Below are 27,078 nucleotides of genomic sequence, written 5' to 3'. Positions count from 1 at the left end.
CTGTGAGGACAGGCTGAGAGAGTTGGGGGTGTTCAGCCTGGAGAAGAGAAGGCTCCGGGGAGACCTTAGAGCGGCCTCCCAGTACTGAAAGGGGCTACAGGAAAGGGGGAGGGACTATTTATCAGGGGGTGTAGGGATAGGACAATGGGTAATGGTTTTAAACTGAAAGAGGGCAGATTTAGATTAGATCTAAGGAAGAAATTCTTCCCTGTGAGGGTGGTGAGGCCCTGGCACAGGTTGCCCAGAGAAGCTGTGGCTGCCCCCTCCCTGGAAGGGTTCAAGGCCAGGTTGGACGGGGCTTTGGGCAACCTGGGCTAGTGGAAGGTGTCCCTGCCCAGGGCAGGGGGGTTGGAACTAGATGATCTTTAAGATCCCTTCCAACCCAAACCATTCTATGATCTAACATAAATATTAAGTTATATCAAAAAAATTTTCATTTTATGAAATATTAATAGTATATTATTTAAGCAGCTAATATATGTAGGACAATGCAGTAAACTTTCCACATGATAAAACTGCCATAAGATTTGATTATGGCCAGGAAGAGGAATACAAGTCTCTTGCCCAAGGAAGGACATGGAGTACAACCTCGGCTTTGTATCCACTGTCTAGATATTCTGTCCTAAGAGAAATCCTGCCATAGAAATGATGACCTGTTGCTGGATCTGGGGGGACTCAGACAATACTTGGAGCAAGCTGGTTTATCATCCTGCATATGGTGGAAGACATGATCTTTTTGCAGCACCACAAGAAGTGCACATATACAAGTGCCCAAATACAAGTTCTATGAATCTGGTGACTGCTGAATCAGGAACTGTCTCAAAGATGTCACATGAGTAACTGCACTACTCAAATGAGAGCCCATGTATTATTTCTCTGGGATCTACTTTAACATCAGCTAGAAAATACTTTTGCACTTTTCTATAGGGGCTGTATAGCATGGCCCCAAAAGCCTGCATGTAAACACAGACCTTCTGTACAGTTACATGTATTCTGTCATGAGAGTGCTGTATGAAATTTTAATTCACTGAGATGGAAACTGCAAAAGTGACTGATGAATTACCCATTTTACAAATACAAAGATTGCTAAAATGTCTTATCTTGCAATGCGAATGGAGACATCTGGTCATCAGATGTTCATATTTAAATTTTTGCTGATAAATACGTGTTGAGTGAGTGGCTGTTACCAGCTGTTATTTTTTTTAGCATTGTTGGACAAATTTTCTGTAAACAGGTGATAAAGTATCATCTCAAGACTAAAACTGGCAATTTATTTTTTCCAGAGAAATAGTATTTTAGCAAAAATGCGTTTCCAGCTAAAAAATTTTCTAGGTATGGTTTCACCCAAGAAACGGGGGAAAAAATAGAGAGAAATCTTTTCTTTGTTTTAGATATAGTAAATAATTTCAGCTTCTTTTTGAAGTGTTACTAAATTTGAAGATTTTATATATCAAACCAAAGATAAACACATAGGACTACATTTTTGTTTAATCTAGTATTAAATTTATTTGTTCAAATTTCTGATATTCTTAGGAGAAGGAACAGAGCTGATAGGCATTTTGGTGAGAGAAGGGAGGCTGAAATTGCTCAATGAAACATTTAGGACATGATAACATTCAAGCACCTTTTGGATACAGAATGTCATATCATCAATAAATAGATTATGCCTGCTCCCCACATTAGGAACTATTTGGCTAAAAACACAGCCATCAAGATCCCTAATTACTATTTCCAGAAGTTTATTAGGGTTGACTAAATTTGGCAAAAGTTTTCTATCAAGCACAGAAGGACTGTGAAGAAAATCATCTAGGGAGAGCCCTATATGTCAAGTTCCAACCCAGAGCAGATTTTTATAGCTAAGTAGATCTAACTTACAAATAAATCTATTAAAGAGAGAATTTATATTGGAAACAGTGACAAGCTCATCAACTATAACTGAGCTAGTGGTCACAGCTGTTACAAGGTGATGACGTTAATTTAGAAAGAGGATATTGCCTCAAATCTAAAGTGTGATGAATGGTGTCTCTGTAATGCAGCATCTCCTTATGATGCCAGTGCTGGGCATATATACAGCTGCTGGTAAATGCATTTATAGTGTTTTTTCTTGCCATAAGATACATTTTCAACAAATCAAAGGTAATAAAATAATGATAGTGCTATTCCACTATACAGCACAACAGCTGCAGTTAATGCCCACGTATTAAATACTGTATCTGAGTGCTTCAGACCCCAACTACTTTAATATCTATTAGGCAGAAACCCAGCATTCAGACCCTGCTCCTTCTTCTCCACATGCCCTTAGGATGAGCATGCAGCCTATCTCATCTGTCCTTCTCCATCCATACCCACCCTTTCTTCACTTCGGACCAACATTAAGAAAACAGTTTTTGAGCATTCAGGTGACTGAATACCTCTCAAGTATTTGCCTCTCCTTCAACACAAAAGTGTGGTTACCACAGTCTGCATAACTGCCACAAGCAAAAGGTTATGTGAAGCACCTAAATTCGCCAAAAAATCATGCAAATTCATACATTTACATGCATCTCTTCCTGATGTCTACTAACTTACTTAGATTCCTTATCCCTAACTTTCAGTACGCCACTCTTAAGATTAAAAAATTAAGCATTAGTCCTCTTTCACACTGACCATTTTTCTAACTCTAAACTTCAGGATCCAGAAAAAGGTTGGAATTTGGGATCAGTTTAAAATTTAAGAACCTTCCAACATCCAAACCTTAATCCAACATAGTCCAGGGATCAGTACATTCAGTAAAAAAGAAATTATACTTGTTTTGCCTTGCTTGTTCCCAGACACCTCAGAGTCCTTCAAGCACAGTTGCACAACCATGAGCTCATGCCCAGGTTCTCTGCAGGAGAGACACATCTTGTTCCCTCTACAAGCAAATCAGATCCTCCAACATCCATCCCTGGCACACAGCACCAACCCAGGCAACACCCAGCTGGGCTCCCTGCACCTCTGATGCAATGGAACTGATGACTCCCATATGCTAAAGGACATTTAACATACAGGCTGGGAACTGAACTAGATACCAGCAACCTGCAATGCAGTTTCCATATTATTATTATTAGGAAAAGCACACCAAAATAATTACATTGCCTCTCTGGCAACACCTGGAACAGAGAGGGAGCCTGGTGCAAGTGAAGGGAGCCAGAGCACTCTTCAGGGCAGTAGCTGTGAGGAGCACTGGCAACTACTGCCCAGGCTGACTTGGACCATGCTTCTCTTCCTTGGCTGCCAACAAAAACTATACAGACTAACCTAGTTATTTAAATGTTGCAAATATCCTCAAACCACTGGTCAATAACTTCTTAAACCCATGATTTTGTCTGCAGATGTGTGCAAAGCAGCTCAAATACTAACGCAATCTAAAAGTCACTTCGTACCCTGACCCTAGATGAACTAAAGCTCAGGATGTTCCGGTCCAGAGCTACTAATGAGGAAACTATCCAATTGTAAGTATTCTGTGTAAATGGAAATATTTACAAGGCCAGACATGCAATTGTCCTAGACTAGCCAGCTGATAAAGCAACCAGTGCTGCACTTCATTCCCACCCAATTTAGCTCCTTTACCAATTTCTGGAAGTCATTCCTTTAGCCTTATATCCCTTTCCAAGTAAGTCTAGGTCCATGCAAGTCTGAGGACTGCTGTCACTGGCAGTCAACACAGACCTAAACTCTTGCCTCAGCTGACAATTTTTTAACTCCACAATTCAGACAGATATTGAGATTACTCTTTGATATAACTGCCCCTCAAGAGAAAAAACATGCAAGATCATGATAGTCCATGGATCCCTTCTGGCTTGGATTGAAAACCAGTTTAAATTTAGCTAGGAAATATCCATGTTATTATCTATCCTCATTAAGGTTTGTTCAAAAAGTCCTCACTCAACCATTTACCAAGCTTTTTTTTATATTAATATGCATATATTTCCTTTCATCCATTTAAGAATGTGATAAACAAGCCATGATTCTCACTGATGAAGAACTGAACACTGGTTTGAAACATCAACTATATGAAATTCATAAATCACTCTTAGCATAACTCATTCTCCTCTTCCAACCCCTTACCCTCACCTCCACTGTCACTCAGAAAACAGCAACCAGCCAGCAGTGTACTAAGTGGCACTTTGTGCTCATTCATGCATTGGTCCATAGGAGTTTTGAGAGCTGACTAACATTAAGTCAATATAGTTTCTCTCAAGAAGATCTACCAGGATGCTAAACATGCAGATCAGTGTTCCTATTTAACATAACTGTTAATTCCTTATTTAATAATTGGCAATCAAAACACTAATACGTTCTCAACATATGTAATAATCTTGTTTTCTAATTCTATTGCATGTGTTTATGTGTTTAAAAGAATAATGTTTCTTCATGTTTGTGTTTATATATGAAGAGAAATGGAAACAAGACAAGGAACTTTTCTATCACCAAAATCATTACACCAGTGATCCACTGGGATTCATTTCACCTTGAGTAGACTATTAATTTTGAGACTCTAGCCCCCAGAGCACATGTAGCTAGCACAGTCTATACACATTACCAGGAATACAAGCAGGATCCACATCACATTTCCAATTTAATTCCTCTGACCAGACCAGCCAGACACACAATGGCTCCAGTCCACCTCCTCCTCCTTTCCTTCATGCACCTAGTTAGCTTTGTGGTTGAATTTTCCATGGCATAAATCCTGAGAATAACACCAACATACCCATGGACTTGGCAGCAAAGCCATTACCTAATCCTACATCAAGATAAAAGTTGACCAGGAAAATATTAAACTAAGTTACAAGTATCACTAACCTGTGCTTTTGGCTCCTTGATCTCTTGGTGTTTGTCAGACAAAGGAACATTTTCCAGGTTCCTGAAAGTTGATATAGTTCAGACAATATAAAAGGTGTTCAGCTTCTACTGACCTTCTACTTAAAATAAGCATTACACTTACTTGCAGATAACACAATTAAAGCCAACTAATGTTCTCGGTTCACTTTTAATATGCCAAGTAGCAGTACACTACTGCTATGGAGTGATCTTGCTATACATAACCTCTGACACAGAGCTAATCATTTCAGCCACAGACAAAGCCATGGCTTGGTTGGGAGAAAAAAAATGCCCAGAAAATTATTTTCATATAAAACAGATCTAAAACAAAACTGCTACAGCTGATCCAGACAAAACCCTTTAGAGTTCTTCATATGTGCACACTACAGCTTTTAACTGCTTTCAACATGTACTTTGATGGAAAAGCTTTCAGACCCATTTCTAAAGCAGGTTTGGAATCATGGCAGCAGACAAAACTGAATTACAATAAATCTGTCATTTGCAGATTGAACAACAAAATATGACATATTTGGCCTCATGGTGTATCTTTTTCTATCCTAACTTCTTCCCTGATCCACTCATCATTCCAATACAAGGAAAAATTAACTTATTTCATGTTACATAAGCAGACTGGCTCAATCAAGACTCTTTTGTGTAGTCTACTTCAAAGTTGCATATTTCCACAGGTCCTTTCAGAGCAGGTTTTCCAAGGCACTATGCTTGTCACAACATGTGTAACTTCAAGTTTCCAGTTATTAAGAAAAGGTATTTAAATTACTCTTCTTGCTATGAAGGTTATGAAGTCCATTGGCTCCAATAAGAACAATGAGATATGGCAGAACCATGAGGTAGAATAAAAACCAAGGCTCACAGATTAAAACTCTCATGAAGTACCACAGAGCACTTCAGGATCAATTTTTAAGGAAATCATAGATATACCACACACTTTTCTCAGCAAACCTTTATAACAGCTATTGTATAATTTAAGAAATAGATACTACTCAAGAGAATTCTCAACTTTTAATGCTTTTTAAGGATGGAGAGTACGTTCTGAATATCAACAAGAGAATGCCCAAAACCCAACTATCTGAGTTCAAATGATCAAAAAAGAATAGCCACCTACAACAAGGAGGGGGAGAATCTGCCAGTTGGATGAACATGAAAACTTTAATGAGCAGCAGAGAAAAAGGTACTAATAGGCCTCAGAAAAAAAAAGAAAAAAAAATGCTGCAATTAATATGTTTCCATGTCTGCAGGTATCATACAGGTTATGATACCAGTGAGAGCCTAATATAAGGATTAGTACTATAAAGAAACCAAATTAATGTATCACATCATCCGAATAGCAAGAGATTCAATAAGAACCAGTGAATACAGACTGACAAAATCAATTTCATTTAGTGTAAATTAAAGTTTAAATGTGATTCAGGCTCTATGTATTTTGCACAGTATCTGCAGAACTAGAATAAAGAAAACTATTCAGCAAGACATATTTGAGAACAAATAATATCCTCACACAGCACATGCATCACTTTTTTCTTTTCACAGAATTTTCTGAAGTTTTCTCAAACCTACAAAATAAAACCCAAAAACATACCACCACCCAAACCAACATATGTACAGCTGAGACACTATTTCCCTCACCTATCCCTAACTTTATTCTGGCCAGCCCATTAAATGCCCTTAAGTGGTTCCTGCTCTTCTACTTTGGCAGAACTTCAGCAGCCCTAACCTTAACCCCTTCTACACAGGGCAGCAATGAAATAGGCACAGATCTATCAAGACAACATTTGTAAAGCACCCATACCCCCTTATGTAGGGCACTCTTGAAAATGCTATTAACAGAAACAGTTGTTTTGGGTTTTTTTAATCTGCTTTATGTCAGGGCCCTGGGAACTAATAGGGCTTAACTGCCCCGATCAGACTCACCTGGGAACTCCACCATCCCAGTTCAGCTTAGTCTTGGCCTGAGCTACACCAGAGGAGCTCTCACCTGTGCCTGGCCATGGACCTTGCTGATCCAGAGCCCAACCCAGGGGTCTGGTATCCCGGCTTGACCTTCTCTTTGTCACCATGGACCTGCCTGGTGATCACTGGGCTGTGTCTGACCCTGGTTATCATTGACGGACTTGACCCTGACCCAAATCCCTTCTGATCTGCCTCATCACTATGGACCCACTTAAGGATCAGGACCTTTGATTGCCCCTTGGGGCTGCCCTGCATGGGTGCCACGGGGCTGGGCCCTGCCTGCCTGCCCGGTACCACGTGGGCTCAGCCTGTAATTCCTGGTGCTTATGGAGCAGCCAGCCCTCCCTGCTCCCTGACACTTCAGCTATAAATTTTCATTTGCTTTCAAGCTACCAGAAAAAAGAACAAACACAAACCTTGGAAAAGCTGTACAAAAAATACATGTCTAGATGCACATCTCCTTTTCAACCCCTCCACCTGCTGTGGCAGTGTAATATATTGTTCTCGCTGACTTCTTTGCTGTATCACCATGTACAAGTAAATGAATTCTCTGCTAGTCTTATGTCAATGTTTCCTAATGAGAGCTTTGTTTGAGTTTCTCTTTTCAAGTATGTGCAGAATAATGGATAGACCACGGTGAAATATGTCCCTCGTGCTCTTTGATGGAAATCATAAACTCTGACTACATAGCTCCAATGATTTACAGCACTTCCAAAATGCAAAGTAGAATTCATTCTGTGCAAGAAACTGCTGCAGCTCTCGTTTGTTTTTTCCTTTAAAATGCAATATATAGATTCATACACATTTTATATAAATGAAATATATAAGTATTTCTCCTGGCCATGCAATTATGCAAAAGGCAATGTTAATAATTTATCTATGGCATTCATACTAGCTTAATGAAAGCTCTATTCCCTTAAGTAGGAGAATTAATAATTTTGGATCTGAAGAGCACTGGTTTAAGTCTTTAAAGGGATTTATTTCTTATAACATAATAAAAGTCTGTTCATCTAAACTAATCATGGACAAAAGCTAAGTTTCATGAATAATGTTTATAGTTTTTGACAAACATCTAATGAACATACATAAACTAGTTTTTCCAAGTTATTGGGTAGGATCATGATTTTCTACCAAGTAGACACAGAAAAATACTGTAGGAAGATTCACATTATTCCAACTGGACACTCAAGACCAAAAGATAGTCAAGTGAGATGTTAGCAGCTGAAAGCCTAGAAGTTTTTCAATATCATCAGCCTACCCAAACTTCTCAAGTTTAAGTTTCATACAAAAATTAGTTCCTTGGTAGACCTTGTTGTGTAATTTATCATACAAAACAACTAAGATGGGTGTATGTATCAGATGTCTGTAAAAGCATACTACTAAAAATCAAACCCATATAATGTGTTCTTACATTTACTGATGTTTATTTATGTTTCTCTACCAAGAATACTCTATGGAATTCACAGATGAGGGCACTTCTCATCTCTAAATAATTTTTGCTCTAATTTCACACAATGTTTGAGAGGAAGGGAGATGAAGATTTACGAGGGACAGGTGGAGAAGGCAAGAAGTGTATAAAGAAACTGAAGGGGGAAGACATAAGCTAACTAAATGAAACATTTGAATATACTTCATCCAACCCTCTGGAAATCAAGGATAGTTTTCTGATTTTGGTAGGCTGTGAGCAAGCTCTTACTCAACAAAAACTAATGTGCAGGTGTCACCAGAACAGAACCTTTTTTGACAATTTAGTAGCTAACAGAAATAGAAATTATTTGAAAGTAGTGCATGCATTCCACAGGAGGAGGTCTTAGACAATCTGAATCAGAAACAGTGATACTGATCAACATGTTTACATTAATACATATAACAATAACAAATTGCTTTTCAGACTTAAGCAATATTCAGGCAGTAATAAAGTCCAAGTACACTACAAAATGGGCATGCAGGTAAAGTCATTCTTGACTTCTAAATACACCATTTTACACAGGTACACAGTGTAAAGTCACACTTTACGCAGTGACTTTAAGTCTGAATGCCATACCCAGACCAGGGTCTTTGTGTATAAACTCATAAATATATAAGAAAAAAAAATCAAATATGAAAGTAATGGAAATTAAATAAAACAAATGAGATAACATTGTATTCCTAACTTCTTCACTCTCAGTGTGTCACTGCATTTGATGAAGTGTTTCCATATTTATTTACCTGAAGGCCTAATAATAAGCATTTGAGTCGCTCAATGTCTTAAATTTATTACTGTGCTATACATGTACACGCAGAGAAGATGAATCTTACTTAATTGCAACCCCTTTTTCACTATTAAAGTGAAAGCAAAGTTTGGGTAGTTATATTTCATCCTAATCATTCTTGGAAGTCTACATCAAACATGTCCAATGCCATTAGAAGGAGAGAAAACATCAAGAGACACATTTGTATTCTAACATAAAAATGTAACTTCAAAAGCATACTTCCTCTACAAAGGTGTTTATTAAATGTCGAAAACAGAGCTCAATGGGTTATCCTTTACTCCAGATTAATATTTCTCCTTATACAAACACTTCTAAAGCTATCTCCCAAGCAGTTCATCACATCCCCTTACTCGTTACTCTCTACTCTGCTCCTACCGTTATGCAGATCTAAACACAATGTTTTCCTGAAAGCTATAGTCATCAAAGACTGCAGAGAAGCGCCCTTATTTTTGCTTCCTTTCTGACAATTTATATCCTGTTTCAAAGTTTATGACTTCCAGTGTTTGTCAACCTTTTTATTATTCTTGACAATGTGTCATATGGTACTTTGCCTTCATGCATGGATCACCCAGTGACTTGTTTGTGCCGTGGTAGTTTATACTGATCATACAAATAAGAATTAAGGTGTAGAAAATAGAGATTTCTGCTTTAAATTGAGAAAGTCAGTTCTCAGGATCTGTGCTAGATCCTTGCTTGCTCTACTTTTTACTTAATAAAATAAACATTTTCTGTGTTCATGATGATTTACACACAGTTCCCAAAAAATTATATGCTAGGACATTTAAAATATTAAACACTGCAAATATTCAGAGCAGATTTTGTCTTCTGTATGGTATTTTTGACTGTGCAACAGCAGAATGTGATATTAAGTGACTTACGATTCAGACACAATTCCTTTATTTGTATTTCTTATTGGTTTTCTCTAAAAGAAACAAATCATTTGTGACTATTAACAAAGGGTGGATAACACAGTCAATCAGATTGAGCCTTGAGGCTTCCTAAAACTGTTTAGTTTTACAGTTGGAATTCAGACAGCTGCTTCTGTTCTGTTGAGAAACCATAGGAGCTGGAAAAAAAAAAAAAGACTCAGCACTGAAAATAAGATCCCATTTTGGTTATCATTTTACTAGATTAATGTTGCTTGTGGCATTTCTGTCTCTTCTACACTTTATAGATTTATGAAATCTTGTTTCTTATGGCAACCACAGCTGATGACTGTTGAATCATTATTCACATTTCAGTAGAATCTGATGGGGGTTTTTAGCTTATTTTTAAATGGACTATAATTTACTTGATTTTATGCAGAACAGTTCAGACAGCATGGGGTAAATTTTCAAGGTGGTGAGTAGGAGGCGCAGTGCAAGCACAAATCCTGTTATTTGTTAATAGGATTTGTCTGCATCCCTCTGTTTATTGCTTTGAAAATGCATCGCTGTATCTCATTTACAGTATAATCCTATTGGCAACACGATCAACTCCAAACAAAACTGGTCATGTGTAGGTCTCCACATATGTCACCGTGATGTAAAAGCTCCTGAGCAGGACATGATCTTGGGATTAAATTTCCAGGCAACTAACAGATTTCCTAATTCCCTCTTTACTCTGATGACCCTAATCTTATTGCTCCATATCAGTGAATTTATTAGCATCAGTGGCAAAGAGATGGATAAAAAGTCTCCCTCTAGAGGATGGTTTTCAATTGTTATTATTCTAACTATCTTCCAACTATGTTCTTACTAGTTTGGGTATGTGTGAAAAAACGTTAAATGCTACACTAATATGAATGTGATTTCCACAATATATCGTCTAAGTAAGTGCCAAAGAGAACATCTCAAAACATGCATATAGAACATAGACAAAGTAAGCTTTTCTCCCACTAACTGCACTTCTATTAACCACTACAGCTCAGTAATTTGTCTTTTTTTATCAATTTCACCCCCATCAGCAGGTCTTGTGCTGCACATACCATGAAACAAATGTCCCAGCAAAAATCTGTAAAAATGACTGGAATAAGATAATTGGAAGCCTTTTTTTTTTTTTTTTTTTTTTTTATTGATTAGTTTTTGAGTCATTTAGCAATGGATAGTTAAGGAAAACAAAAAGGGACTTTTAATGTTTTCTGATATAATCTTTACTGTCTTTGCTTGGCAAAACTCACTTTGCTATAGCAGCAATAGCAAAGAGGAATAGAGCATACCCTGAGATTCAGGACTGCCACCAATGTACCAATTCCCATCAAATAATTTTGGATATATTTCTATGAAAGTGTTCATACACCTAAAAAGTAGAGTTTTACCCCGGAAGCTGTCTGTGTTAATGTGAAGGACCTGACATCTTATCTACAAATAGCAATTAAGGTTTTTTTCTTTCAACAATGTGATATTATTTGTAATAAGAGCACCACTGTCCTTAAGTCAAGATGACAGTGATGTTCTGTAAGTCAGATGCCAGCGGTGTGGTCTGTGAGTGGGAATCCTGCAGTAATACATATTTTTGACTAGCTCTGAATTCTTCAGATTCAGAGTAAAGGATCTTCTGTCTTTCCGAGACTTTCATATAATTAAATATTATAGAACAAAAGCAAATCCTTTTCTCCTCTAAAGTCATAGTAAAGAGTGACTTTACGTTAAACTGAGATTCACACATATATATGTTTTTTGATATTTTTCTCCTGGTCAGTTCTTTTTTCTAATTACAAAAATATATATCTTCTCAATGTTTAATTCTAATTCTGTTCTCATCTTGCTGCATTTTTGAAAAAGGAAATCATGTCAGACCTTGGTGCCATACTGCCAAAAAATAAAAAATCGTATTTAAATCAAGTTAATGACTCACTCTTCCCATTTTGTGCATTTTCTTCCATTACTCTTGGTCCATTGGTTCATCCATTTTTAAAAGGTTTAATTTCCTGTTGGATCATTGACTGAATTCGTAACAGGTTCTTTTTCCATTGTGAGCTTATGAAGCAAATAGCATTATGTTTGCAAGCACAGATGAGTGTGTTCACTAAAGGCAGGAGCTTTTTTTGATTGAAGATGTGTTAGTAAATCATTTTCACATACACGTAAAATGAAATAATTATTATTTTATATGTTGAAGTTATATTAAAGCTTTTCATAACATCTCTCCTCCCTCCTGCCCCTGTGATACCACAGTATTTCCAATGGAGCCGGGTATACAGAAAGTAAGGTTAATTTAATATGTAAAGTGCTGGAAGTCTTTCTTGTAGTTGTTTATAGCCCCTGCCTCGTGCTACTCTTTAGTGACTAATTAAAGACTGCTACCACAGTGTGAGCTGGGCCTTCAAGGGAAATCAGTGTTAATTTCTCCTTTCAGTTCTTTGTTGTCACAGATCTTCCCTCTACTTCATCTCAAGTTGAATAACGTATTTCAGAGACAAAGTTATAGCTAAGCTTTTTTGTTTTTAAGAACAGATTAAAACTTTATATGTTCTGAGGGACAAGGTTTGATTTTCGAGGCCACTGAAAGAGTCAGAAGAGATCATGAGACATTCTTTGTAATGCCTATAGATAGCAAAATATCAAGTAACTCAGAAAGCAATGTGCCAAGTGAAGAAAAGGCAATAAAGAATAGCTCTAGACCACAGATAGAATTTGAATTATGATCCTTATTTATGGGAAATAAGGCCAGAGCTTCTACTGAGGATGTGTGAAGACTTAGCAACTGCATTTTAGAAGCAAGTTTAAGCCTGGGATGAACTACCATTTTTTTCTGCATGGACTGGAACATGCTAAGCAGAAGCAGTTCATATAAACTACCTACAACCCATCTTTCAAAGCTGGGCTGTGGAACTGTTACTACAACAGCACCTTCTACGCGTTTTAAAGTGACTTTCTTGGGACAGTGAATTGGTCATGACCTAAAAGACTTTTCTCACAAAGAACACAAGCAAATGATGGGTCATCCTTTGCTAAAAGGAGACAAAGGCTTCTAGGAAAAATAAGACACTTCCATGCAGTTTTTCAAGGTGCTGACTTTTGGAGAGGGAGCAATTGAGAGAATGTGAGGTAACCATGTCACAGTTTTAAATGCATATTACTGGTGCACTACTTTTTGAAGACCTTGGGAGATACTCTCAGTCTACTTTCACGAGAAAGCTCACAAGAGCTTTCCCAGGAGCATTAAGTCTCACACAGACATATCCTGAGAAAGGCAGGAAACTTAATCCAAGATGATAGATCAAGTCAAAGTTACATGTTTCTGTTTGTAACAACATGGTAAGTAACATAAGCCTAAACTCAAAGCATAGATGAGGCAAATCTATCTATCTATCTATCTATCTATCTATCTATCTATCTATCTATCTAAATGAGAGTAACACAACACCAATATCCATGGATTTTATACACATTAAAATGTCCAGATCATTTAGGCAGCTCACAGGCTATTCTTGACCGAGTTAACTCTGGAATGCAAGAAATCCAGATGATAGATGATGTGCAGTATTTCAGATGATCATTTAACGCAAGAATATGCATACAAAAAAGATTCATAAGATACCTCCATATTCTACAATAATCAGAAATAGGATTTTGGTAATAACAGCTTTCACCACTGAATTGCAGCATGTGTCAGACACTGTGCATTGAGCTTTGAGAAGCATGAGGTAAATGACATACGGATGCTTAATAACATCTCCAAGAAGTCACATTCACAGTCACAGTCAGCAGATTAACACTTTCACTAGAAACTGTTCCCAGTGGGATCACCTCCTCCTGATGACTTAGAAAACACTTCAAGCTGTGATGAGGAGGAAAACGAAGATAGAAAGGTTTGTATCCTAGAGCTTTTAACATCAAAGTCCATTAGACTTGATCTGTCAGTAACATTTGTTTTAGGAATGGAAAAGATGCAACCTCGTGCCTGCAGAAGTGTAAGGTTTACATAAGGAGCATACAAGTGAAACCTTCCACCCACCATGTAGGTCTTTGGGATAACCTCTGGGACCTATGGATCTGCAGCTCATGAGCACTTGTCTTCTGCAAGGGCTCAGATATGCCTCCTATTTCAAACAGCTCATACACTGTTCAAGTAACCAGCAGCAGAAGGATGAAGAAGCCGAGGCTGCTGAATATTCAGAATCCTTATCTGTGGCAGGAAGCAAGGTAGCTAAAACTTGCTGATGCTAACATTAACAGGTTGCCCTGAAAGCCAGCTGCAGACCCCAGTGATTCTCTAACACAGACAGAATAAGAGGGTCATTTCTCACAGCCTGCCCGGAGCTCCCTTCCTGGTAGCCCAGTGTCCTCTGGCTCCAGAAATATGAAGGTTTAGGATTTTGCAAAAGGAGACTGTGTGCTTCAACAGCATTCCGAGTATGCCAGGCACCACTGCCTGCATGCAGTCCCCTGAGCAAAGGCCTGCACCTCCTGCAGCAGAAGTAGCAATCTAACAGAAAGTGCATTGACAACCACCCTTATTTTAAGGACAAACTGAATCATATAAAATGACAATAATTATTTGTAATTCAGATACAAAAACTAAGAGGAAGAGTAGGTTTTATTCTTGGATCACTTTATCATAGTAGGATTTAAAATAATGAAGACAGCCAAGATTACAGACAGGCTGTATTTCTTCCCTCAATGGCTAAAATCACAAGCATCAGAACTGCAAGCACTAAAGAAGATTCATATTTATGCATGTATTTGCATAATATTTCTCATACTCTTTTTCCTGATAGGATAGGCTCTCTTGAAATCTGAATTATTTTTCATGGCACTTGGGAAAGGAAAGGGAATTCATTATAAAGACTCTTACAAATATTTTTTTAATTTAACATTGGATCAAATACCCATTCATTTAGTTGAACACTGACTGCAAAATGGTGATAAAGACATTTGTTTAAAGTCTAATATTCTTACAGTGCGAGAATCTTGACTCCATGCTCTTTATTAGAAGAGTTTAAATAAAAGACTGAGCAACTGCAAGGAAAAGACACTTTGAGCAAAACTAGGGTAAAATGTAGAACAGATTTTGAAAACATACTTTTAAAATATAACTACATATTTTACACTGGGGAGGAAAAAGGAATGACAGTTACTCCCTGTATTAATCACAAATCCATAAGCTACTCAAAATTCTGCACATAAAAGGCAAAATCATGAGTGTGACATATATCTGAAAAATCAAAAATAATATTGTTTTAAAATTGTCAGTATTTTAAGGATTTTGATAATTTAACATAACCCACTAATGCAAAGTCCAGCTAAAACCACTATTTTTAATGTAAAATTCTTTCTTCTCCAAAATTGTAAGTTATCTGCTTTTTCATGAGCAATATTTGGCTTTCAAAGGGCTGGAAAAGCATTCACATTGAGTCCTCCTTCTTGCCCTTAAAATATTATTTTAAAATCTGCATATTTTAAACAATGCTTTTGCCACCAACAGGTTCTTTTATCACGTTACGAACACAAACGCTGATTTCTAAGAAATGCTTCAATTGTTCTTTTGAACCCTATGTAAGATTTCTTTCAGGGTTTGTTTTGGTTTCACTTACAACAACCATACTTTCCTTGAAATTATAATTTAATATATGCAACTATAATGAGTATCTTGATAGGAATCTGGGGGTTTATTCAACCTCAGTCAGGGAATATATGGCAAATTTCCTGCTTTTTAAGGAAATACTAAGACTTGCACTGCTGTCATGATACATGCTATGCTGAATTTTGTTGCTACATACAATTAACATCACCCTCTCTCCTTATTTGAAGCTTCAAGGCCTGAGTTGTGTGATGTTCAAAATGTTAGTTAACATTTGCAAAATACATGCACAGCAATTAAAGTAATTTATCCATTCAGTTGTTTTGCTCCAGAGAGGGTTGTTGGTAGAGTATGAGCTCTGCCAAGGAGAGCCAGGACCAACTGTCCCTCCTTGCATGCGAAGGAGAGACCTGTGATACAGTAATCGCCATCGGACACCAATATTGCTTCACCCTCTCTGTCGATTTTCCATTAGTGGGACACCCTTGCTGCACCAGAGAGCTAGAAGGGAGCAGGCTATCAAACCGAACGCCTTCCTGGCACAAGGTGAGCCCCACTGAGGGTCTCTTCCCGACCCAGCCTGGAGCGGGCAGCGCCTCAGGCTCCAGCCCCACCGCAGAGACCCAGAGCCTGCCATGCCTGGCTGAAGGCCCGAGTGACCCTGCTGACGGGGACAGTGGGGCTGCCCTCGCACCAGCACCCTGGCTAGAATTTAACAAGTGCCCACGCCATACTGTTTTCCTGGCAGCACCCTGTGGCCATGGTTGGGGGGCAGCTCTGCACGGGCAGTGGTGTGGGCCACCCCCCCAGAAGTCTTGGGTCAATTCACCTGTAATTTTTACAACAAAACATCCTTTTAAATGTTAGAGCCAAGATTTATTGAAACAGAAACAGCAACTGTAAAAAAAATCCAGAATGAAAATTTGGGGGGGGGGGGATGGCGATATAAAAGTTTCCACTTACCCTGTCCTCACAAGGCAGCTCCATCCCGTCACCCAGGCCCTCATGGCTACAGCAGCTGCATGCTCACCCTAAAAAGCCCTTTTCTCCCTTTTCCCTGGCGCAGATCCCCACCTGCCCGGTGCTCAGCCGCTCTGCCCTCCTGTCGCTGCCTTCGGGGAGCTTTTCCCCCAACACCGCCGGCTGCCTGACAAGGCAGGGCTCGCTCCTGGCTCCTGTGTCACCACGGAAAACCACATACACCTATGGCACCCTAGGCACTTTTCACAGAAATAAGCTGGTTTTTTAAACATGGCAAGCATTTCTATTTTTCCAGATGATGGTGGTAGACCTTTTTAGATTATATCCTCACTGCAAGGCTGGGCCTAGAACTTGTGTTGTGCCCTGGTTAAAACCACCCACCCTCCAGGCACCTTTTCTTTTCCTTGGCTGATGGTGAAGCTATCATTCATTCATCTCATTCCTTTTTTTCAGGCATCATTGCTATTCAGGGTTTGTACTAAATTTGTCTCCACATTGATATGTAATAGTTGAGAGAAATTCACTTTTATTTAGGAGCTGTGTAAGCTGGATGCATGAAGTCCCACTATAGCTGCATTTTGAGGATTTTAAATGGATTCAAGACAAGGGATGCTTCTTGCACTTCTTTGCATAGACTTGAATTTAACCTTAGGTGGCTACTTAGTTTAATCCTTTTTATCCTTATTTTCAGAACTCTCAGAGTTCCTAAACTAGGAGTTTTGTAGACAGAGCAGATGGTGCTGTCTCTTCCTTCAAGGATAAAAAAAATTACAGTCAAATCTGGACTCCTTAAGTTAAATGAAATGTGTAGGGCCTCCCTGTGCAATGGCACGCCAGAACTGCTCACTGACTAGCTGTCGGAAACACACTCGGTTTTGAATTCTGATGATAATGAAGAATTATAGTGCTTAGTCTTGCAGCTCGCTGAAAAAAAACCTCAGAGCATATAAGAGAAAAAAATTATTTTATCTTGAGTACAAAGCAGAGGAAGACAAGTGCAAGTTACAGAAAGGGATGGAAAAGCTCTCTTCATTTGCAGACAAGTTAAAAGTGTTGTGCAAAAAGTGTAGTAGTCTAAAAATAAGAGGAAACTTATTTCCCCTTGTTTTTATCCACCAAAAGTGGATTAAACAAATACAACTCAGTGGATTTACTTGTATGTATAAACGTGTGCTTATGAGGCTTTACTGAGATTAATATAGGAAACAAACAATATATAGAAATCAGGGCTTGTGGAATATTGATTTTATTTTTTTTCTCTACTTCCACCACTGCTGCAGTGAAGTTATGTGACAGTTGTCTTTTTGGTTTCCAGAACATGAAGACTAAGGCTTTTTCCAGCAGATAGTTTTGCAAAGTTCTACACAGTTTTGGCACATCTTATCTTATTGAAGCCCAATAATTTATTTTTTTTATTGCATCAATCCCCTATGAAAATACTTACCTATGGAAAATATTCCCAAAAAATCTTGTAATTATTTTAATATGAAAAAAATAGGACATTCATTTCATAGGCAAGCACAAGCAGCAATGCTCAACTTTGAAAACTGTGTTTAAAGGAACTTACTGTCTCACCCTAAAATGTTCAGCATCTCATGAAAAAGTCTCAGAGTTCTAATGTAACTTGGTATCTGTCAGATAATTTTTTTCATAGCCAAAGCATGTGCTAAAAGAAAAAATCCAAAATACTAACAACTTCTCTGCAATATCTTCAGTGAGGCATGGACACGGTATACAGTGCAAGTTCCATAGAGTTTCTCATAGGACAGTGTTTCCAAGATTGAATATTTGACAGATTTTTTACAAATAACAGCCCCAGTTACCTGTCAAAAGTAAACTTTGTAAGTATTGTTCCTCAAAGAGATCTTAAAATCATGGCAAAAAATTAGGAGGTTGAACGAACATCTCAAATCCATCATATTAGCCTCACATTCCTTTCTTTGTTCCTAAAACAACCTTACTTTCTAATTTGATTGATAATTATTAGAATACTTTGTGATTTCATTAATGAATTGCATTAAAACCCAACTGGACTTCATAAATTTGGCTCCAATACTGTTATACGGAATAAGGATTACAGCATTGGTAATTTTCCATTATCCAGCATTCATGTTGGCAGATATTTAGTAGAATGGATATCTTAATACATAACTCACTCTGAGTTAATACATCTTTAGGCAATTTTAAACCCCTGATGATTCATTGTGCACACTTGTCTCATTGATTTGTCCTTACTATGCCCAAATGAAAAGCATACATCTTTGGGGAAAAAAATACAGAGCTATACATTTATGTAAAGAGAGAAAAAATTATTTATTTCAAAATCTTGACACACTTCTTTTTTATTTAGGAAGTAAATTGTTATATATAATAAGAAGAATTCAAAAATAAAAGGGATTTTTTTCAGATATCAGGTTTTGTAAAAACTTTCGCAGTTACCCAGCTGCAAAAATTACTGATGAGTTAAATAAAACACATCTTTCAGAACTGATAAAATTAAGAGAAATCAGATGTAAAAACAGTCTCACAGTGGGGTTACAGCGCTGGTGGACAATGGAAGAGCAACTGATGTCATCTACCCAGACTTGTGCAAAGCAACTGACACTGACCTGTATGACATCCTTGTGTCTAAACTGGAGACACATATTTGATGGATGGACCAATCAGTGGATAAGGAATTGGCCGGATGGTCACACTCAAAGAGTTGTGGTCAACAGCTAGATGTCCAAGTGGAGAGCAGTGACAAACGGCGTTCCTCAGGGGTTGGTGTTGGGACCGGCAGTGTTGTTGGCAACGTGGACAGTGGGATCATGTGCACCCTCAGCAAGTTCGCCGACAACACCAAGCTGAGTGGTGCAGTTGACATGCTGGAGGGAAGGGATGTGCCATCCAGGACAGGCTTTTTGTAAACATGCTTCTGTACATACTTGCTCATGGCTTGGTAATCCTTTAAGTAGTATGAAGTAGGTTGATGCTGATCTGTATGTTTAATTTGAAAGGAAGAAGAATATCTGTTTTCAGGAGGTAAGAGAGGTGCTTTTTTCTTTTTCCCTTGATTCTTGTTGAAATTATAGGAAAAGGGGAAGCACTTTTTGAAGTATTGGTAGTCTTGCAAGAAATGTTTGTTTAGTTTTCCTTCTGGTTAGAATAGGCTATTAAATGGCATTATCAGCAGTGTCCGAGATGGGCATTGAGAGATGAGAAACAAATTTAGAAAAAGAAAAATGCCTGCTCTAACCCTTGCAAATCATTAGTGGGTGGAATGAGAAGTGCGCGGCACAGTTCAAATGAAAGCTTAGAAGACTGAATAAGAGCATTGAGCATGATAAATTGAAACTCTTCATTTAGAAGTTAAGAATATCTTTCTGTCCAGAATTTCTATCATAACATTTTACCTAAAGGATTTTTGTAAGATTAAATCGTGATGTGCTATTTTACCAATGCCACCTAATCAAATTAGTTTAACATTGCAACCTTTTAGAAGTTTTGTTTTCTATATTATCATCAGCCATTCAGTATGATCTATGTTACATATTCTAAATTAGAGACTATTCTGTTCCTTTTATAAATTCAGAGTCTGGGTCAAGAGTTTCCCAGGTGAGCAATGATTCTTTTTGTCATCTAATATCAGTCCAAATCTCTGTAGATGCCAAACATGACAGAGCCTCTGATGGGTTTCCATTGCATAACTCCCGCATCCTTCATAATTTCCCCTAAATTATTTTTTGCTGAGGACCAATTGTTCCTGGAGGGAAACCAGACAAGGGAAAGGGGATGCAGGAATCTAAATCCGTGACAGGCAATTGAGAATAACACAAGTCTACTGCCAGTAGGTTTACATCCTCTCCACAAAATGTCTGGATCAGTTAGAAAATTATCAGGCAGTTGTAAAATATAAATGGTTTAGATGACTGAATTGAAGGAATTTTTTCAGAATAACATCTACACTAGATTTAATGTAATCACTGGAGAAGACTGATGGAGACTTATGCCCATACTTCTTCACCCTCTTGTAAGGACCACGTCTGATTCTTGTGAATTCAGCATCTGCCAAACCACACAAGAAACTCCAGAGCCATAAATAATCCCACGGAGACTCTTGACATGTACAGTTTCTTATAGTTGTGCAGTACCCATGACAAGGGGGTTGTGGTTTTGATTAAGGCTGCTGATGTGGCTGTAATACAAATCTGAAATACGTTACTACGCATTTTTTGTGCATGTATTCACAAATGACAGATTATCACGTAGAACTTTCCAAGAAATTAGATCTTTATGAATATCTCATAAATTTATTATATTAATTCAGTTTCCTGAAACTTCGTACCTCACCTTTTTCCCCTCCAGCTCTGGTTTGGTTTTTTTGGGGGGGGATTGAAGGGGTTTTTATTTGGTTGGCTTTCTGTAGTGCAAAACTTTTGCCTGTGAAATTTAATTTTAAAATAAAAATGATTGCTAAAAATTTTTTTATTGAAAAATGTAAGCCTATGATTAAGTATTTATTTCATTCTAACTATACTAAAACCAACACCCCCCTCAGTTCTGTGGCAAATTAATATTTAATCTACCTCTTAGTTTAGGGTTTGAGCTGTTGGGTTGTTCACCAATATTCAGATGATTCCTCAGCATCAGTTTAGCCCATGGATATTTCAGAATAACAGCTGAGGTTCCACTCCAGCATTTCCTTTGCTTGCATCAGTGGAAACTTCTACTTAAAGGACATAGAGAGGCTTCAGATCCCAAAGGACGAGAGTCCCTTGAGGTCCAGGGAGACCTTGTAGTATCTGCAGAAGGTTTGCTTCCTTCTGAGACTTTTCCTCATAGCTGTGGAGCTTATGCTATACATGGAGGAAAGTGGCCTACGATGGTGCTTTCAGCAAAATTTCATGCTAGAAGTGGCAGGAGGGAACAGAACCATTAAGGCACCAGGTCCCAAAGAGCTTCTTTATTCTACCTCTTCCTAATAGCTTCCTGAGTTTGAGTGACTTCCATACCACCCAACACTGATCTGTGCCTGTCTTCACCTTCCCTCTTTGCTAAATTTGAGGGCAGCAGATGGGCTATGTTTATTTTAGGGATAACCTCATCTGCTGTTTATATTGGGGGAAGAAAAAATGTGCTCACTGATGACTTCCTCCTGACACCTCCAGCTGAGGCTGACATTTGTTTTCTAGCTGTTATTGGTTTCTAATTATGCCTGGATATTCAGAGGATCAGCTAATTTGCTCCATAATTTTTGGAGGCAATTTTTAATTCCCTTTCCTCCATTTCAAACTATGCTAAATTCATGGAATTATTAAATGTGCAAATATGGTAGGACTAAACACTTTGGGACTCCCTGGTGATTCAGCTCAGATGCCTTTAGACCTGCCCTCTGCATCACAGGTACAGACCTCCAAGCATCCAGGTAGTTAGGTGGCATGACCAGGAAACACAAGGAGTTTTTGCTTCTTTTGTGTTCTCCCACTCACTGCAATTAATCAACATGAGTCCATTCTTGCTGATGGGCAAGATAGCTCTGGGCAAGGGCAGAGCAGTATGGAGGCTTGAGCACAAGGTAGACTTTGAAAATGAGAGTGTGTGAAGAAATGGAGACTCTTTTAAACTAATGAGATTGTGCAAAAACCACCAGTTCTAGCAGCATGGAAGGAATTGGGTATACAATGCTCCAATCTGTGTTTCATTTGCCTTTGCATTCTGTCCTAAGAGCTTAAAGCAGCCTTCCAGTGCTTAAAGGAAACTACAGGAAAGCTGGGGAGGGACTCTTTACCGGGGGTGTAGGGACAGGATGAGGGATAACAGTTTTAAACTGGATGAGAATAGATTTAGATTAGACACACGGAAGAAATTCTTCCCTGTGAGGGGGGTGAGGCCCTGGCACAGGTTGCCCAGAGAAGCTGTGGCTGCCCCCTCCCTGGAAGGGTTCAAGGCCAGGTTGGACGGGGCTTTGGGCAACCTGGGCTAGTGGAAGGTGTCCCTGCCCATGGCAGGGGGGTGGGACCAGATGACCTTTAAGGTCCCTTCCAACCCAAACCATTCTATGAGCTAACATAAAGATTTAAATTATAAAACATAAATTTTATGACTATGATTTCAAAGAAACAGAGGAAAAGAATTAAGTGATTTTGGAGTGCTTACTGAAAACACTTGCAATCTTGTTTCCAGAATAGTTCAAATAAATGCATTCAGAAGTATCCCACAATGGTATCATTGTATAGTAACATTCTACTTACAGATTTTGTCAGTTGTTCTTGCATGCACCAGCAAAAATTCAGGAGCATTTCATGTTGTTTGTAACATTTAATCTTCTATATATTCCCCTTTTATAAAGCTGTTCCATTTTAAACATCCAGGCATGTTTGAAATAATTGAGGCTGTTTAATAGAGTGAAGTTAAAATCTATGCATATTAACTAAGGCACTATTATCTGCTTTGCAACTATCTTTATAGCAATGCTAAAATATGTACATATATTCATGTAACTCACAGAAATCACTTGATTTACTTTATAATCTCAGACCACGTGTGTTACATTCATTCTGTTCTCTCTCACTAATTTGTTTAAAGAGGGGTATTATCTTTTACAGTTTGCAAGAAAAGGCAGTCTTCGCCTGACCACCCTAATCATAGCAAGACCCTACAGTGAAAAATAAGTCAAAATAGATCCTTCGCTATTCAGAAAATAAGAACAGAAAATAACTTTTTGACATTCATACAACTTAAGCAAAATGACTGCAACTGGCACTCTGAATCCATTACTCCAATTATTTACTCTTCTTTCTCCACCCATTCCCTAACGATTTGCCTTTATTAGGTAGGCTGGCTTTATATGGAGATTTTAACTTATTTTATTCACATTTGGTATAACATCATTTATATTTGAAGCAAAAATACTCGTTGTAAGGAATACAGAATATCTTATTAGAGCATCAAAAAACCCCATGGTTCCAGCTGAGCCTCCTAACTCCCTCTTTTCAAATCTGAGTGTCATTCTGACTGTATCTCACATTTAGCAGTTAGCGTATCAAGCAATATTTTCTAGAGGCAAATATCCTTCTGCCTGGCCTTGTTGTCGAGTACCTTCCAGACTGCTGAAGTAGCTGCTCAGTTTGCACTACACCAATATTTGTTTTTTCTGGTTCCTCCTCCTGTCATTGCTGCACAGAGCTTTGAAAGCACTGGAAGCTTCTATAGAGGGATGTATCCATAGGTCCAAACCAGAAATAATCAATTAAGATGAAATTCAGTTGTCCGCGAGTGAAAACACCACTCTGATAACACAATAACATCTTAACAAAGATAATTTGAACAATTATTTGGGCAAAACACAAAACTCTAATAGAATCTTCCCACTTAGGTTATGCCTGTGAGAAGAAATTACCTGTATTTGCACAAAACCCATGAGAAGATCATTATCTAAACTTTTCATATCTATGGATATACTAGGGAAATCACTGGTAGGTATACATTACATAGCCTCTTCTCAGCCGCAGACAGCAGAAAATTTAAGATTCACCAGATCAGATTGCAGAAATTCATTATTTTAGATGTGTAGTGGCTAGCAGCCCTTTGAAACCCCAGCTGCACCAGGTGGTCTATACAAAAGCAGCGGCCACAGGCTGTTCTAAGACTTTACAGTCTACACTGAAAAAGCAGACAAAAGCGCAAGAGTCACATAAGTCTGACGGCTTTCCAAGACCTGGAAGAAATAATTATATAAATTTTTGTAATACAGATCCTTTTGTGGAGCTGTGCCAATAACTAAAGTTTGTTTCACTGTCCTAAACTCTGTCATTGGCATTCAACATTTAATGTATAAGTGATACTTGATTTTATCAAATTGCTGTGAGAATGCCTGAATTCCATTTACAGCAGCCCTCCCAGAGATCACAATTATTTATAAAGCAAGCAGGTTAAGATAGCAACATACAACATCAATGCTTCCACCTCCCTTCAAGAAAACAGAAATCCTAGAAATGTTCTTATTCCCATTTACCAAATGATGAAGACAGACACAAGAGAGAGTAAGTACCTTGCCCCAAGTCAAGTCCCTATAGCCTGAAGTGATCTGATGTGTTTGGGATTTAGGTGAAATGGAATATGTTTTAGAGAGAATTTGCTGGATTATAGTTGTAGTAAAAAAAAAAAAAAAAATCAACCCCCCCAGTTGTTTAATTGTGAGTAGCTATCTCTTCTTGGCTCAGTAAGAAAAAGTCTCTCTTTAGATTTTGGACCTGTCACTTTAAGGTATACCTAGCTCCCATCAAGAACAGCAAAGATTGATTTTCTCTTTTTTTTTTTTTTTTTCCCCAGGGACAGCTCGAAAGAGTCTCAGTATCACAAGGACGATAGGTAACACCAGAGTACTCAGAAATCAGATTTTATTTCCTCAAGTCAAAAACTTTCCTCTCTGGCAATGCTGGAATGCACATAATGGGATGTCAGACAGCAGGTGTGATTAAAGTAATAGTATAATTAAAAAGAGCTAGATGTGGGCATAAAAAGTGATTTTTTTTCAGACCGGTTTGACTCACTAGTGAACAGCTTGCTGCAAATGATCTTTTGCTGCTTTCATGATGGAGTCATTTTTGTTTTCTTTAGCTGTCTTTTTTTTTAAAGAGGATTTTCATCATGAAAGAAAATTTTATTGTCACAGACAACACGGGAGATATTCAGCAGGTAACAGAACGCTGTCCCATGTTCCTGTGACACATGGAGAATGAGTGTCAATCTTTGAAACCAGAGGAGTGAACCTAGACCTGGCTGTTCTCAGAAACTATTCCTACTTATATTTAAGCACTATAGGAATAGTGCAGTATTTAAACAGTAGAAACACAGGCAAAAAAACTTGGTTAAATCTCTGGATTAAATTTATTGAAAAATAATTTCAAATGATACAATTTATCTTTACATATTAAATGAACTACTGATAATGATATATTTTAAAGTTACATAGACTACTTCATATGACTTGTACCATAATGAGATAACAATATTTTATTACCATAATCTGATTTCTAAGACATGTGTTTGAATAGTCATAAATCTTCTCCTGAAATCCAATGCCAAGATATTTACTCTAGAATATTTTAATTTTCTTTTTTTTTTTATATGAACTTTTTGTAAGTATACTACAATTTTGGATGTGATTTTGCAGTATTCTTTATGCCTAGCAGAAGGGTATGTGTTTGTGCCTAGATGGTTTATTTTGCTAAAGTAGTGCCAGTAGCTGTTTTTATATGAGGATTTTTTGTTGATAAAAAGTACACTAGATGGATCTCTTGTGAGCTTTTGTTGTTTGTTGGGGTTTTTTTCTGAGAAACTTGGCATTAATCTTATGGTTTAGGCTAGTTATATCTCAGCCTAACACCTCCTCATCTTTAAGAGAATTCCTGTAGATATCATGCCTCTTGGCCAGTTTAGGAGTAAATGTGGAGCGTAACAGGCGTTATTTGTTTCTACCAGGGGAATAAAACATTTAAATGAAAATTATTTTAAAACTAAGAATATCTACCTGCATTACTGTACCAGTTAAAGCCTTCCATTCTGCAATGGCTGCCTAAGCAGGGCCAACTTTCTCAAATACACCAATATACAGTAGCTTCTCAACTGCTATTTCATTTAGAAAGATTAAAAAATAGTGGGCATAAACTTCAAGATATTTCGCAGTGCCCTACCTTGAATGATGCATTTTTCTTTTTCATTGTTGTTACAGTCCTTGACTGAGAAACTATCCAGCATGTTCATACAGAAAACATTCACAGTGTCAGATCACTGTACACCACCATAAACTGCCCGTTTTATCGACAAAGAGACTGCATTCTGTCACATCCAGCTTAACTGAAGAAAACGAAACTCAGTGTACATGAAATAAAATCATCCCCCAGCACACTATGACATTATTGAAGATTCAAGCCACTGATAACTACATAATATGTATAACAGCCACTATGTCCCCAGCAGGCTTCATGAAAGATCAGAATTATGGGGGTTTTTTGAGGTTAAAGACTGCTTAGAAAGAAACAATGGAAATGATCTTGCTTCCTATACCAAATTGTAATGATATTTTACAAATTTGTAAGTTAAAAATCTTCACTAGAAATAGAAAAATCTTATTTTGCCATTTCAAGTCAGGGAAGAAAAGGACAGAAGCAAACAGACTAGTTGAAGAAGCATGAGAGACCCAATGCTGCACAAAATTAAAGAAAAAATTCGTTGGAGGGACCAATAACATTGCAGAGACATGTGTACCTAAAATGAACGTAATGTTCTCTTTCCTGTTCTGATTTCCCTTCCACTCCCCCAGACAAAAGTAGTTCTGTTCAGAAAGTTGGTTTGTTGAGATAATTAGGTTACTTGCAAAGAAAGATCATTAAAATGCTATCCACCATTTTCTACTGACAGAAAACAAACACTAAATAGAAATACCTCACATTGTTTCAGTGGCTTTGAATTTTCCTGCTTAATGCATAGAGACTATTTGTCGTTAAATATTTATGTAACTAGGGTATTATTACAAGTGATATAAACG

Source organism: Athene noctua, chromosome 10 (genome assembly GCF_965140245.1).
Source record: "Athene noctua chromosome 10, bAthNoc1.hap1.1, whole genome shotgun sequence".
Lineage (NCBI taxonomy): Eukaryota > Metazoa > Chordata > Aves > Strigiformes > Strigidae > Athene > Athene noctua.
This window is presented reverse-complemented; position numbering follows the sequence as displayed.